Below are 16995 nucleotides of genomic sequence, written 5' to 3' on the forward strand. Positions count from 1 at the left end.
ATCGGCCGCATTATAAAACCCTTAGACACCAAGACATATGAAAATCGTGCAAGCCGTTTCCGAGATATTTGAAGGTTTCCATATATAAAACTCACTCTGTATAACGATAAACTACCACAGAGAATTAAAATACTATTGCAAAATAATATTGCAACCAACTATGATAATTATTTATCGTTTATGCCAGCTTTAACTCAGTCTCTCAGGTTGTGAGTACGCCATGTCTTAATCAAAAATTATGAACGATGAAGATCTAGATGGAAACAAATAAAACAATACATTAACTAATCAGATTTATTTTTCATTAAAAAGATAAAAAAATATGATGTATTAGATTCCATAATGTATATTCAAATTCTTGCCGAAAGCTAACAATTCGGATTTAACTTATGACATTTGGTGTTTGACGGTAGCTTTTTGATCTCGGATGATACAGCTGTTGACTTGTCGACCTGGGCCTCAGGCCCCGCAGTTGTAGTTTGTTGGTTGTTGTACATCTTGTTGTAGTGTAGATTCATCATGTTGTCCTCATGGTTGTATCCCGGCGATTTAGGAGGCTTCAGACTCCCGAATGGAGAAAGGTTGATTTAGTTCCAAAAACTAGAAGATATAACATATATCAGACACCAAGAATTTATGAAAAAGTGTGCCCTTGCTATTCTTCAAAAAGTAACTAAAACTAGCAAATGGCAAGGATAGATTAAATGAAATTATTAGTAATAATTAATAGTTAAATTATTTCTGATTTCTGCGTGCATATTATTAAAGACAATATCGAACAAACACGTGTCTTGAAAATGATTGAGGTTAAACATGAAAAAATGGTTAAAAGAACTTATGCAGGGTGTTTCATTGGAAAACGGAAATACTTTAATTGTGAATAGTGGTCACCGAGGCGGTTCTAGGCATACTACATTTTTTGCCCTACCGACTTTTATAACCGACATACAGGGTGTTTTATCGATTTTGCCAATTTCTTTCCGAAGCCATAACTTTAGAACCACCATGTATATTTTTTTGATATTTGGTACACATGTGTCTCATCCAAATCCCAAAGGACCGACATACTAATCACAAATAAAATCCAGGTCCGGATTGACAAAAAATTATAAAGTAATTGTGACCTTAAAACAACACCCTGTATATTAAAATTCTGAAAATCTGTTTTGCATATTTGAAAAGAGCACAAAAAACTAAGTCTAACCGTTTGCTTCAATTTTTCGGCCAGAAAATTTTATGACTTTAATTTTGAAATTATATTGAATTTTTTAAGAACTTTGACATTAAAAAGCAGGTATTATTAACTTTTAATTATAAATTATTAAAGCTATTGAATAAATACTTATTTTAAAATTAGTCACTACTTATTTACTACATTGGAAGGCCCCAATTATTAATCACAAGAAAAATCCAGGTTTGGATTAACAAAAAAACATTAAGTAATTGTGACCTTTTCAATTATCATTGACAAATATATTGACATTTTCAAAATTTGTTTGCACATTTGAAAATACCACAAAAATCAGAGTTTATCGGTTTGCTTAATTTTTTGTGGAGGAAATTTAATTACTTTAATTTTGAAATTAAATAATAATATAATAATAATGATGTTTATTTAGGAATAACAATAAAGATTTACAAAAAATAAATAAATAAAAAGCATAATGAGTACTACCTAAATAAACATAAATAACTCACTGAAGTTGGGCTACCCTGTATATATATTACTAATATACAGTAGAACCCCGTAAATCCGAACCCCGCGAATCCGAACTTTCGGCAAATCCGAACCAACGGAAAGTGAAAAAAATTTAAAAATTCAAGACAAAAACTTAAAAACATGTTTATTATACAGAGTAAAGCCAGAAAATTGGACAATGTAGGATTACTAGGACTTTGACATTTAAAATTTCTTAAAAATAAATATTATACTTTAATATATAGGTTTATAAAATGTTTATAAAGGTTAAACACAAACTTACTTTGGTTCTCTCGTAGTCAATTTGAGTCCAAAAATATTGTCCACACTCTTGCGAGAACGTTTGGCTACTCAAAATCACAATGAAAGCTTTGAACTACTGGTTAAGGCTAACTTTCGGATAATCCGAACTTTTCGGAATCCGAACAGGCTGTCCCCCAATTAGTTCGGATTTGCGGGGTTCTACTGTACATACAAAAGTAGCACCCCTTGTGCGTGAGACTTAAAAATATAATATACTAATTTACAAATATAAACAAACACAAAAAATATTTAACAAATGTATAAATGTATACAGTTATATGAAAATTTATAAAAATACTAAAAACTCTAACATTAATCCAGAAAAAATAAAAATATAATAATTTTAATATAATTTGTGATATAAATGTGGCCATCAATAATTCAAGAAATGTCGCAGTTGATAATAAAAATCTATTTAGATACAATTTTTATTTTCGATATAATTTTTTATTTCTTATTGAAGTTTATTTATTACAATTATTGTCCATTGATAAGTTCTTCGCAGAATTTTGTTGATTTGTTCCCAATCCATTGTTTAATTTCATATTTATATCTATGTTTTTTATAATTTTTAAATTGTTTTAAATTATCCGGTAGCAAATTGTACAATTTGGGCCCTATGTAACCAACATATCTTTGAAGGATGGATTTATTACATTTTGGTAGAATTGTATTATGTTTTATATATCTAGTTTGGTGGGCATGACTGTTAAAATTTAATATTATCTTTTTTTCATGTATATGTATAAGGGCTTTATAAGAGAATAATTTACGTTATTGATTATATTGATTACGTTAAATATATTGATACTTTTAAGAACACTGAAATTAAAAAGCAGATTTTTAAAGCACTTTTAACAATAAATTATTAAAGTTATTAAATAAATACCCATTTTAAAAACAATCAATACTTATTTACGACATTCGAACGACCCACTTACAAATCACAACAAAAATCCAGGTCTGGATTAACAAAATAATATCAAGTAATTGTAACCTTGAAACAACATCCTGTATATTGAAATTTTCAAAATCCGTTTGAGTTTGGACATAGGTATGAAAAGAGCACAAAAAACTAAGTTTAATCGTTCGCTTAAATTTTTTGACCAGATAATTTAATGAATTTAATTTTGAAATTATGTCGAAATTTTTAGGAACTCTGGAAACTCATAATAAAAATTTCGATATAATTTCAAAGGTAATGTCATTAAATTGTCTGCACAAAAAATTAAAGCAGGACATTAAACTTAGTTTTTCGTACTCTCTTCAGGTGTGCAAACGTATTTTAAAAATTTCAATATACAGGGTGTTTTTCAAGGTCACAATTACTTTGTATTTTGTTGTTAATACGGACCTGGATTTTTCTTGTGATTAGTAAGTGAGTCCTTCTAACGCAGTAAATAATAACTGATTTTTTTTAAAATTAGTATTTATGTATTAACTTGAATGATTTATTATTAAAAGTGCTTTAAAAACCTGCTTATTAATTTCAGGGTTCTTAAAAATTTGAATATATTTAATTACAAAATTAAAGTTAATAAATTTTTGCACAAAAATCAAAGTGAACCGATAAACTCGGATTTTGTGGTCTTTTCAAATGTGCAAACAAATTTTAAGAATGTCAATATACAGGGTGTTGTCTCAAGGCCACAATTATTCTATGTTTTTTTTTTGTTAATCCGGACCTGGATTTTTCTTGTGATTAATAATTGGGTCTTTCCAATGTGGTAAAAAAGTATTGATTTTCATTTTAAAATGAGAATTTATTCAATAACTTTAATAATTTATAATTAAAAGTTAATAATAATTGCTTTTTAATGTTGAGTTCTTAAAAAATTCAATATAATTTCAAAATTAAAGTAAAAAAATTGTCTGGCCGAAAAATCGAAGGGCACCATTAGACTTAGTTTTTTGTGCTCTTTTCAAATATGCAAACAAATTTTCAAAATTTCAATATACAGGGTGTTGTTGTAAGGTCACAATTACTTTATAATTTTTTGTTAATCCGGACCTGGATTTTTCTTGTGATTATTATGTCGGTCGTTTGGGTTTTGAATGAGACATATGTGTAGCAAATATTTAAAAAAATATACAGGGTGGTTCTAAAGTTATGGCTTAGGAAAGAAATGAGCAAGATCGATAAAACACCCTGTAACTCGGATATAAAAGTCGATAGGGCAAAAAATTTAGTATACCTAGAATGGGCTCGGTGACCTCTATTCACTATTAAAGTATTTCCGTTTCCCAATGAAACACCCTGTATAATATGGAATATGTCGTAAACTACTCATCCCAAGGAGATCATCGATATTGGAATTAAAATGATTTATTTTTAAGCCTACATCTCCTTAAATAAACTAATTCTGCCACCTCCATTGTGGCCGAAATGCAGTAAAGTATAAAACATAAAATTAGATGTTTTAGGATGTAATCAAAATGAAAAGAGAGTTGCCTATAGCAGGCCACCAAATAAGTTTTTTACGTGAACCCAGTAAAACAATGAAAGAAGTTAAGAAATTAATGAATTATTAAAGAAAATAGGATAAAATAATTACAATGTGACGTTTATAACGTTACAATGTGTCTAACACGATGAGCAATAAACGTTTTGCATTTATGGGGGGAAGAATTAACCCAAGTGAGAACAATAGTGACATCGGACCAAAAATGAAGATTGTGAAAAGAAGAAGTATCTTTAAAACCCTCTTTGACAAATGAGACACTCGACATTTAGCACAAAAAGTACAGTTTTGAATGTATTAGAAGTGATGAAACAAAAATATACAACACTAGCGTATCCTACCTTTGAAGCATTGCAGAATTCGTGGATCTCTAGTTCAGAAGATTTAGTAAAGCCAAAGTGTCGAATGATCTGAATGTTCACAAGGCCAGAAAATACTTTATTTGTTTTTATACAATTTGCCAAGACAATTTTTAAAAGACTGTTAGAACTTAAAAGAGACAGATAATACTCGTATTTTCCATAAGACAAGCTTTCAGTCTAACATTTATTTTACACTTTTTATGTCTTATATGCAATGATGTACATATATTTGTTTATTCTAAATTGTGATGTTTTATCTCATAGCTGACACAAAATATTTTATTTTTCAGCATCTCTGCCATACTAGACCATGATTTCGGTAAGTATTTTTTCTTTACATTAATTTAACTTATATAAAAATGTAATTAATTAATTTTGTCAAAATTCGAACCGAGCATCAATAACGCCAGTCTACTGAATGTCTTTAAAGTAAATTAAAAGACTTTTCAACAGATATTGGTCAGACACATCAATATTAAGATAGAAGAATATGATTGCTCGCCAAAACAAAAATGTGAAACAATAGATCAAATACTAGAAGTGTCTTATCCCAGCACTATTAATTACTGTGAGTTTTACAGTTGTTGCTAATAAGATATAAAAAACAAAATTTTTATTAATTTTTTTTGTTGCAAAACTGAAGAACTTACTCCAAATAAAAAAAAGAGAGCTACAGTGTGTAAAAAACTTTTTTATAAAACTATTTTATAAAACTATTTTACATGTAAATTGTAACATTGTTAATTTCGAAGGCAGATGAGGCTGGCCCTCGCTTGTACCACAATAAGTGGTTACATCCTTTTTTACACGATCTTTTGGTATTTCTTCCTGTATTTTTTTGATATTTCGTCTTGTATTTTTTGCACAACACTACAATATTTTCTGACTTTGTAGAAAGAAGTGCCGGCTTAACCTAACTTCGGGCCCTGGGCGCTGGAGGTTTAGGGGCCCCCTTGATTGCTATTCGTTGTCAGTTTTTTAACAAGAAAACACATGCATTAACTATAAAGGTCTATTGTAAAATCCATAAAATATTTTTTTAAACAAGCAAGAAGAATAGCAAACGAAAAAATAATCCAAAAAATACATTTAAAAACATAAATAAAAAACAGAAGGTTCCACAAAACAACACATGACAAGCAAAAAACATAGTCTAAAAAATACATAAAGACAAAAATTTAATCACTTTTTTTCTAGACTTGGCATTCGCAAATTACCACATAATATTATCACAATTCAGTTTCTCCAGTTTCATTCTCTATATTATGCAATAGTGATAATGCGTCTACATAGGTTTTCTTCGCCCAAATTTGACCTTAAATATGTTTTTATTCTTTTTAAAGCCGAAAAAGACCGCTCGCCTGACGCATTAGAAATTGGTATCGTCAAATAAATTTGCAGTAAAGTTAAAATATTGGGAAAAGTTGCTTTTACATCCTGGAGGAATGAAATTTTTCATAAATTCTATGATATTTATTCAAATTTTGGCATAACGTTACAAAATGGGTAATTTCATTATGCAAGTTCTCTTTGGTTTCATCAACATCGTTTTTATGTTTCTCGCATAAAGTATTAATTGACGTCTTCACTTCTTCTTTATCTCTGGATTAAAAAAAACATCTAAAAGCTGATGTTACATCCTTGTAGCATTCAATTCGCGATTCTGAAAACAGCAACTAATTTTCTAGACTCTAGATTTTCTGCGACAGCGATTTTTTTGTCGCTGCGGCTACAAATCGCAAGTGGAGTGCTAGCCTTAGAGGCCACTGTATAATGCCAAATTGCAATTTTTGTAATCGCTTTACTTTTGAATATTTGAAGGAGTGTGTACCTATTGTTTGGGTATTGGCATTTTCGAGAATAATCTATTCTTTATCTATAAATTAGATTTATGTATGTATATCTATTTTTGTCTTTCGTTTAACTATTTTAAAAGGATTTATTTTGTTCCTATTTTAAAAGAACTTATTTTAAAGCCGAAAAGTAAGATAAATTATTATTTAAGCCCCACAATTCCAAAAGAAATTATTAGAAACTAAAAAAACTCCATTTGTGCGATTATTTTGGATACCTACAATAATTCGAGACTTGGTCATTGATTAATAACCTACACAGTTTTTACCCACTACCTGGGTAGTTTTTAATCAATGATATGGCGAAATCTGACAACTTTCTGTAGTTTTTAGAAAAGGGCCCCGCCACAAACACTGAAACGGGGCCCCTGTGGGGCTAGGCTACGGCACTCTGTAGAGGCGTGAAGAGATGTAACAATAGAACGAAGGCGTTTACAGTGTAATGGTGTATCTGCGCATGAGATTTTTTTTTTCGGAGAATATGTAAATTATTTAGCGACTTTATTTTTTTATAATTAAAGGAACGGGCCCCTCCGGGTCCCCGGCCCTGGGCGCCCGCCCCAAGCGCCCAGTGGATAAACCGGCACTGGTATAAAGGCCTTTTTTTAATCAATTTGTGGATTTTGATTGACTTTCTTCTTGGTGTTTGCAATTACTGAGTCTCCTTTTTATGACCTGACTCCTTCATAACGAAAAAAAAAACGATCTTACTTGTTTCCGAAACTCTATAATTTTAAGTTTGTTACTGGCAAGCTAATTATACATTATGTGAGTCATAATGTTTGGTTAAAAGAGAACACTTCATTCTTGCGCTGCCTTCATCTAGTTTTTATTTAGCCTTCTTAAATCGTCAGTCCATCGTGTAAGTGGTCAACCGACGATTCTCTTGTGTTCCATTGGTCTCCATTGCAATAACCTCTTTGTTCATCGCCCATCTGTCATTCTATCTATGTATTCTACTCTACCCATCTCCATTTTAGTTCATCCCAATTTTTGTAAGCCACTGAAACCTATTACTGAAGCAGTAAGGATTAGTCTATTAAGAAGTAGACTAAGATTAAGAGTAGTAAGAGTAAGAGTAGTAAGAATTATTTAGAATTGAGTATATTCACGGCCAAACTAATAAAATTTCACCTAATTGTAACTCTTAACTTAAATAATTACGAGTAACTCACCAATTAAAGCAATTAGGTACAGGGAATGCTTAAGAAATAATAAAGTACCATAAAATAGCATTAAATTGCAATTCTAAAATACTGGGTGTTCTATTTAAGAAAATACTCATACCAAGTTTTGACCAATCGTGTATACCAGAATTAAATATTTTGCTTAAAATTATGTTAATATAATTTTTGATAGTAGTAGACTATATTAAAAATCGTTTTGAAGATAAACAGATTCTTTGATGCTAAACTTCTTCATTTCTACAGGGTGTTAATGTTACTACGAAATAATAGTCTAGGCGCCAAATAGAGGTCACCGTGTCCTTTTCAATTCTGATGGACAAACTCAACGGTTTCTTATGGATTTTTGGCTGCTGATTATGAATTTCAAGGGTGGATTTCGATCCGAGTGGTCAAAAAATTGTTATAAACAATTTAATTGTTTATAAGGCTCTGGCTCATAAACTAAAAAAGATAAAAAAATGTGTCAAATAAAATTTGTTCCTTAATAAAAAACGAAGAAAAAAACGTTTACTACACTTAAATCCAAGAATTAGAACTCAATATATTATAAAATTAGTGCACAATGCAAATTGCAAATTGCAAAATAAGTATTTTCGAAGCTTTATCGATCATAACTTCGCTTCTACGCACGCAAATGAGCCTTAGAAAGTCTCATTTTAAAGTTTAATTAATAAGCTTCCAAAAAAGTTTGCTAAATTACTTTATCTTCATTTGTTTTAAAGTTATACCCTTGTGAAGTTATAATTTTCCTAAAAAAATTGTACATTAATTTGTTTATAAGCGTTTCAAGCAAATTTGAGCTATAAACATTTATACTTTAATTAACAATAATGATAGAAGAACTCAAAAGGACCATTATGATCTTGCGAATATGTTCGTATGTTTATTTTTGGCCAAGATATCGATATTTTAATGGCGCGCTATGAGACGCAAGATCGGCTCACTGCCCACTGCTCACTATTTTTCGACGCTTTATCGATCGTAACTCGGCTTCTACGCATGCAAATGAGCTTTTCAAGGTCTCATACTTTATCTTCATTTGTTTTAAAGTTATACTTGTTTGAAGTTATAATTTTCTTTAAAAATTTGTACATTAATTTATTTATAAGGGTTTTTAGTAAATTTGAGCAATAAAAATTTATACTTTAATTAACATTAATAATAGAAGAACTCAAAAGGAATATTTTGAGGTTAAGAAAGTGTCTATTAATTAAGTGCTTAGTCTATCAATTAAGGTTTAAAATGAGACCTTGAAAAGCTCATTTGCATGCGTAGAAGCCGAGTTACGATCGATAAAGCGTCGAGAAATACTTGACAGTGAGCCGGTCTTGCGCCTCATAGCGCGCCATTAAAATATCGATATCTTGGCCAAAAATAAACTTACAAACAATTTCATAAGCTCAAATTGTTCCTTTTCTTGTTTGTTCAAATTGTTCTTCTATCATTATTGTTAATTAAAGTATAAATGTCTATAGCTCAAATTTTTTAAGAAAATTATAACTTCAAACGGGTATAACTTTAAAACAAATGAAGATAATGGGTAATTTAATGATGATAATTTAATGAGATAAACAAATGAGTAATTGAACTTTCTCGTGTGTGCACAGCCAAACCAAAGATTGCCCTTGTGTATATTTGTGGAGCTCATGAGATTCATCCGCATTAGAGTACCAAGCAATTGACAACAAATTACAAAGTAAGTAAACATAAAAGTCGTAATGTATTAAACATTAAGATACCATCAAATTTCACTTTCGCGTCTCGTAACAGTTCCCAACAAAAGACATCCACACCATGAAGTAATAGCAAAAAGATGTGAACTTTGACTTGTAACAAATTCTTAGAGAGAACGACTAAATGGGCCGGCAATTATTTATCGTTAGCGTTGTATGACATTGCTTTTGCTTCCTTCCTCGTGTTCGAGAACGAATATCATATGTATCTTTACTTAGATATCTTTAACGCAAAATAAATTATAGATACCTATAAACAAGTATTTGTATACACTGAGAAATTTTATTACTTCATTCTAAATATCATATTATTTATCTATATTATTTCGGGCTATTCCCCAGTTTTAAGTTTCTTTGTTTCAGACATTACATGATCATCGTTTTCTTGTAGACGGGGCAATTAAGCAATAACCCTAGTAAATCTCAATGAAACTTGTTGTATTCGATTCATAAGAGCATTAGGAAAGTTTTCAACTGAAGTGATGATGTCGACAAGAAAATTGCATAATGGAACAAGGAAAATGTATTTTCCAAAGTGCATGTCGAACTGACCAAACATAATAAATTTGTAACTTGCAAATAATTGACGAAAATGAGTTCAATATTACACCTCGGGGGCTTTTCGGATCGATGTATACGAATATCATGACAGCGATAGTCTCCGAGGCACCTGGTCGAGACACCTGGTGTCCAGGATGGTCCTCGTCTTGAGTAATATGGAAATTCGATACAAAATTAGTGCAAACCCGTTACGCCGAGTTTTCTGGGATCCCTGAACACGAATATCACGTCAGCGAGGGTCTCCGAACCATCTCCTTTCGTCTCCTAAAATTTTAAGAAAATTCGATACAAAATCAATGCAAGTCGTCCTTCTTCTTCTTCTTCTTATTTTTCTTCTTCTTCTTCTTCTTGTGCAATCCACTAATGGATGTTCGCGATTACTTTTGATCATTTTTTTCTATCCCTTGCGGTATGTATTAGGTCTCCTATGTTTCTTAGTTCTGTCCATTGTTTGACATTCCGGAGCCATGACATTTTCTTCCTGCCCACTCCACTTCTTCCTTTGATCTTTCCTTCAATTAAGGTTTGCAGAAACTGGTATCTTTCGTTTCTAATTAGGTGCCCCAGGTATGCCGTTTTTCTCTGTTTAATTGTGCATAGCAGTTGCCGTTCTGTACCAATTCTTCTTAGGATTTCTTCATTTGTTGTTCGTGCGGTCCAGGGAACTTTAAGGATTCGTCTATAAATCCACATCTCAAATGCATCTAGCTTATTCATTGTGTTTAAAAGTCCATCCTGCCATGCCATATAGGCATGCAAGGATGCACCGACCATATGTAGCACTTCGTAATCTTAGTCTTAGGTTCAGGTCAAAGTCAGAGTTCGTAAAGACGTTTCTGAATTTCATGAATGCACTTCTGGCCCTTTCTATCCGACATTTAATGTCCATATCCGACATCTAGTCTTCACATAGCCAGGTTCCCAGGTATGTACTTAAATTTTCTTACGCGCTCCACATCTTGTTTGTTATATGCTAGTCTTGCATTTTGATGTTGACATAATTGACGGCTGATTATAAGGAACTTCGTCTTTTTTATGTTGATGCTAAGTCCCATGTTTCCGCATGGTCTCCAATTTTATTAAGAAGGTTGTGAAGGTCTTCTATATTGTCTGCTATTAAGACAGAGTCATCCGCATATCGTATATTATTGACCCAGGTACCATTTACTTTGATGCCGCTTTCGCATTCCTCAAGAGCTTCCTGGAAGATACTTTCTGAATATAAATTGAATGGTAGTGGAGAGAGAATGCATCCCTATCTTACACCTCTGAGAATTTTTTGAACTTGCGTTGTTTCATTATCCACCTTGACGACAGCTGTTTGATTCCAGTAAAGAGCTTCTATGCAACGAATGACTGTGTTTTTTTTGTGTTTTTGATCTATGTCGAGTGGTTTTAGTATATGTACGAGTTTATGATGTTGTACTCGATCGAAGGCTTTTTCATAATCTATAAAGCACATCATTACATCTTTCCTTTGATCGTAGCAGTTCTGAGCTAGACTTGGGTTGCAACTAGTGCTTCCCTGGTACTCAGGCCTTTTGCGAAATCCAAATTGTGAGCAACCAATAACCTTATCGCATTTTGTGGAGATTCTGTAGTGAAGAACTTTGAGGAATATTTTTAAAGAATAGCTCATCAGACTTATCAGTCTTGACACTTTGTTGCGTTGTTCTTTTTTGGCAAAGTGATTTTTGAAAGTACAAGCCATTGGACAGGGAATTTTCCTTGTTTATAGATTTGGTTGAAAGATCTTTGGAGTATCGTAATTCCCTCTTCATCTAACAATCTGAGTACCTTAACAGGAATTTGATCAGGTCCAATTGCTTTCCCGTCTTTCGAGGTATTTATTGCTCTAGTAATTTCTTCAGTGATGATCTCGGGACCAGATAGGTTGTTAATATCTATCACTTTTTCCTGAACGACTTCTATCTCAGGCCTCTCGTCTGCAAAGAGATTTTTGGTGTATTGTTCCCATATGAGTTTCCTCTCTCTATCATCTTGTGCCATTTTTCCTTGTTCATTTTCTAAGTTAGAAAACTTCTTTTTTCTGTATGTTAGCAAGGTTGCAAGTCGTTACTGGGTTTTGGGGTCGCTGAACACGAATATTATGTCGTCCATGGCCTCCAAGTTACCTAGTGCCCAAGACGAGACTAGACTTTCGGAGTTTGTAACGATAAACTACCACAGAGAATGGAAATACTACTGTAAAATAATATTTCAATCAACTATGATAGTCATCCTTTATGCCAGCCTAGATCAATCTCTCAGGTTGTGAGTATGTCTTGTTTTAATCAAAAATGTGAACGATGAAGATTTAGATGGACGCAAATGAAACAATAAGTTAACTTATAATCATGTTTATTTTTCATTAAAAATATAATAAAATATGATGTAGTAAAATCAATGTGGTCTTGTCGAAAGCTAACAATTAAAGATTATACTTACGGCACTGTGTATCTGTCGGTAGCTCCTTGGTGTCTTGCCTGCTGGTTGATTGTAGACCTGGGATTAGATGTTGTGGCCTCAGGTCCCTGCAGTTGTAGTTGTTGGTCGTAGTTTAGTTCAGTAGATACATCGTGGTAAGTATCAGTATCGCCGGCGATTGAGGGAGCTTCAGGATTCCTCCCGAAAGCAGAGACGATTTTTCTTATTTGGTTTCGAAAAAACTAGAATACATATTGTATATCAGACACCAAGAATCATTAAAAGGTTTCCTTGCCATTCTTCAAGAAATAACTAAAAACTATATCGCAAGGTGGCAAGGAATAAAAAGGTAATATTAGTAATAATTAATTATTAAATTTTTGTATGACTCCTACATCTCTCTCTCTCTCTTGTCATTTCCCCATTACTGAGGATCGTGATTTCTTCCAATATTTCTAACAATGTGTCTCCATTGGTCTCTATCTTCAGCTGCTCTAAAGCCGATGCCGCACTGCAGGATGCTAGGTGGTGGCTTGGAGGGTGGATTTTAAAGGTGGATGGTGGAGGGTCGCTGCATCCTGGACGCAGTGAAAGAGTGAAATGAAGTCAGAAGTCAGTATCCAACTGACTGCTGAGGAATCGTTTGTTTCATTTGTTACGTTACATTTGGTTTGTTTTTTAGCTTATCGTCATATTAGAGGTAAAACTCACTCACTAAACTTTTCAGAAAGTGGAGAAAAATCGACTTAAAGTCAAAAATTGTTTTTTAAATTCACCTGACTTGAATATTGGATTTTTTTTTAATGCAACTGCAAAGAATAAATAAAACAGATATTTTAAGCCATGTTTCGTCACAAAGTGGGTCTGCTAGCTCCCAAATTGCCCTCCTTTTATACACAGCACTTATTACGCTTTCATCCATAGCGAGGCTACCCGGATGGATTATCAAACACGACTGATATGGGTGGATGGACGCCTGGCGGACCACCGGGTGGGTAGATGGTAGTGGGAGGCCACTGCGGCTACCGTTGTTGTATTATTCGTGTTATAAGTATCTGGATCGTCGCCAGGTGGGTATCTACCATCCACCATCCTAGCAAACTTCCTACACTGCGGCATCGGCCTAAGAGCTTCGCAGAATAAGTTTCCAGCTGAATTCTTTATTTGGTCGGACCATCTAGTTGGTGATCGTCCTCTTGATCTTCTCCCCGGAACGTTTCCAGAAACAATTAATCTCTTCAAACTGTCGTCACCTCTGCGAACCACGTGACCAAAGAATTGCAGTATTCGTTGCAGACATATTTATTGTGGACAGCCTTTTTTTAATCTTTAGTTGGTTTAGAATGGAAACGTTTGTCCTATGAGCTGTCCAAGGTATGCACAGCATTTTTCTCCAGCACCACATTTCAAAGGCATCAATTTTTTGGCGCTCGCATGCGCGAAGAGTTCAAGTCTCTGCTCCGTATAGAAATATTGAGAATACAAGGGCATACTCCTACATGCATATGAATAAAGACAGTATAAAATGGTGGGGTCAACACGTGGTTTGGAGATTTGAGGTTAAATATGAAAAAATGGTTAAGAGAACTGGTTATGGAAATTTGATACAACATTAATTCGTTCTGGGAACCAAGTGCCTCGGAAACCTTCACCAACATTGTATTCGTATTCAGCAATTCCAAAATTATCCGAGTAACGAGCTTGCACTGATTTTGTATCAAATTTTCTCAAAACTTCAGGACACGAGGCCCGTCCTGAGCACCTAGTGCCTCGGAGATCATCGGCGTTATGATATTTGTTATCAGCGACCCCAAGAATTCTCGAGGATCGAGATTGCATACTTGTTAGAAAAATTGCCTAGGCTCTCCTATGCAATGGATTTCAATAATTTCAAGTATGCGCTTAAAATTTTTTATTGGCTCTGCATAATTTTGAAAATGAATAGCTTTTTTCAAAAATTTATATTGCAAAATTATTTTCCAAAATCTAGTTGATCGATTATGCTGAATTTTTTGTAGTGTTTTTTCTATGTAAGTTCTATGTAGCTTTTAAATACCTGAAAAATTATTGAAAAAACATTGATTTTTGACCCTGGTAATGGTTTGTTAATGGTTTTTGCTAATTTAGGTTTTTTAAAAATAATGGTTTTTGCAATAATAAATAAAAATGAATAACCATGTTCATTTTGTTGTCATATTTCAGTTCGCTTAGAGACGCTACAAGCACTCTGACCGAACGGTTTCAAAACTCGTTAATTGTTTATCAGAGAATGCAAAAAATAAAATAGTATTAAATTAAAAACCTTATTGGGACCATTTTTCTGGTTACACCTCCGTGGCTTCTAAAAATGCAAGCCAAGCGGATGCTGGACCAAAAGAAGATGAGGAAATTCTATGATATGCCCTGTCCCGCGCGGAAAAATTTCCGGAATTGCAAATCATAGAATTCCCTCATCTTCTTTTGCTCCAGCATCCGCTTGGCTTGCATTTTTAGAAGTCACGGAGGTGTAACCAGAAAAATGGTCCCAATAAGGTTTTTAATTTAATATTATTTTATATTTTATTAAATTGAACTTTGACTTTTTTGCATTAACCCTTAAACGCCCAAGGGTGGGTAAAAAATGTCCACCTAATGCGTATTCCCTTTTAACATATTTATTACGTGTTTAAAAATTTTAAAAAAATTATTTATTGTTAAAAAGACAGTCCTTTATCGAATGTTAATTTGGTTCTACCGATATTTTTGAAAATAAAAGTAGCATCTTGAGTTAAATGTGGGCATAAAAAGTACACCCTTGGTAAAACTTGTTACTAAAGGTTTGTTTCCATATAATTTCTCGTTGGTAGGAAGATAATCCATATAATTATCGACGTATAGTTACATAATCTACATAATTATCCTCCAATGAGGAGGTTTAAAGGAAAAATGTGGAGAAAATCGACAAATCTGAATTAGTGGCTTTTACTGGTATGTTAATTTTGATGTACCTTGTAATTTTGTTGTAAGGTTTGTAAATTGTTTATATTAATATTTTGGAAGATGCTGTGTTTATTAAGCATAAGAATCTTAAGTTTAATTCATTTCCAACAACTCTCAATAAATATATTAGCTATTTTCGAGGTGGACATTTTTTACCCACCCTTGGGCGTACATGGAACCTAAAAAAGGTTGGGCGTTTAAGGGTTAATACATAGTTCTTATTTTTTCTATTTAAAATTAATTCTTTTTTGTAGGAAGTTTACTTGTAAAACTTTTTTGGTTGTATCAATTTTTTATAAAATGCATAGTTGCCCAGAGGTAGCATGGAAAAGGAGAAAAAAATTGAATTATTCTCCAATCATTTTTTTTTCACAAATAATTGTTTAATAAAAAATTTAGCCCACTTTTTGAAGTATCTCATAGTGAAATTATCATTGCTAATAATATTTAGAAGCGCTTAAAGCAAAAGATAAAAATTATTCATCGAGACCTTAAAACTGATATGGTACAAGAAGTCATCACAAAACGTAGCGCTGCATACATTGCCAAGTTGGAGGATCATGAAAACCAGTTTGCACTTAATCTCCTAGACTCTAGACAATTCCCAAGAACAGCGTAGGTTAAAGAGGTTCAAACCATTGGACTTACGATTTAGAGTAAACTTTTAAACTAATTAGTTAGTAGTTATGAAATGTAATTATTTTGTACACAACTTTATAAAAATTGTACTTTGATTTTGCCAGTGGGTAAAATCTTTCTTGTCCTTAGTCAATGTAATTACTTTTGTTTATTGTTGACACTCAACAGATTGCAAAATACTTTTAAATAAAAAAAAAATTTACGATTAATCAAATGATATGAGGGTGTTTTAGAATAGATACCGCCTGGTTAAAATGGGTTAATTTTACTAATTTATTTTGAATGACAATCATATTAAATCATTTACAAATCACAACCCCACATTTCACCAAAAAAAATATTATTGACAGTAATTTGATCATTAACATAAAATAGCTCATCCCACCTGTAACAAACTTGCACCTTTCAATCCACACAGAGAATTGCATACATAGTTAAAACGTTTATTAGTGTAGGATGTATGAAAAACAGTTTCTTACGTCTTACGTCTTATGTAATTTTTTCTGTCGATCAATAAAACGATTTTTGTAATGATATTATAATCTGATATACGTCTATAGCAGTTGAAGGCAATAACAAAGCAGGTATTCTAATGTATGCTAAATATTCCACTGAAACTTATAGGAATTTCAATGGTGCATAATGGAGCAAATCAGTTCAAAGAAAAACTCGTTTCGTATTTAATTGTTTACCAATAATGTTAATTGAACTCAATAATTCATTTAATTGGTTAAATCCTTAAAGTAGAGAATTTTACATAGAAAATTTTTTATACGTCAAAAACGATATA

Source organism: Diabrotica virgifera, chromosome 10 (assembly GCF_917563875.1).
Source record: "Diabrotica virgifera virgifera chromosome 10, PGI_DIABVI_V3a".
Lineage (NCBI taxonomy): Eukaryota > Metazoa > Arthropoda > Insecta > Coleoptera > Chrysomelidae > Diabrotica > Diabrotica virgifera.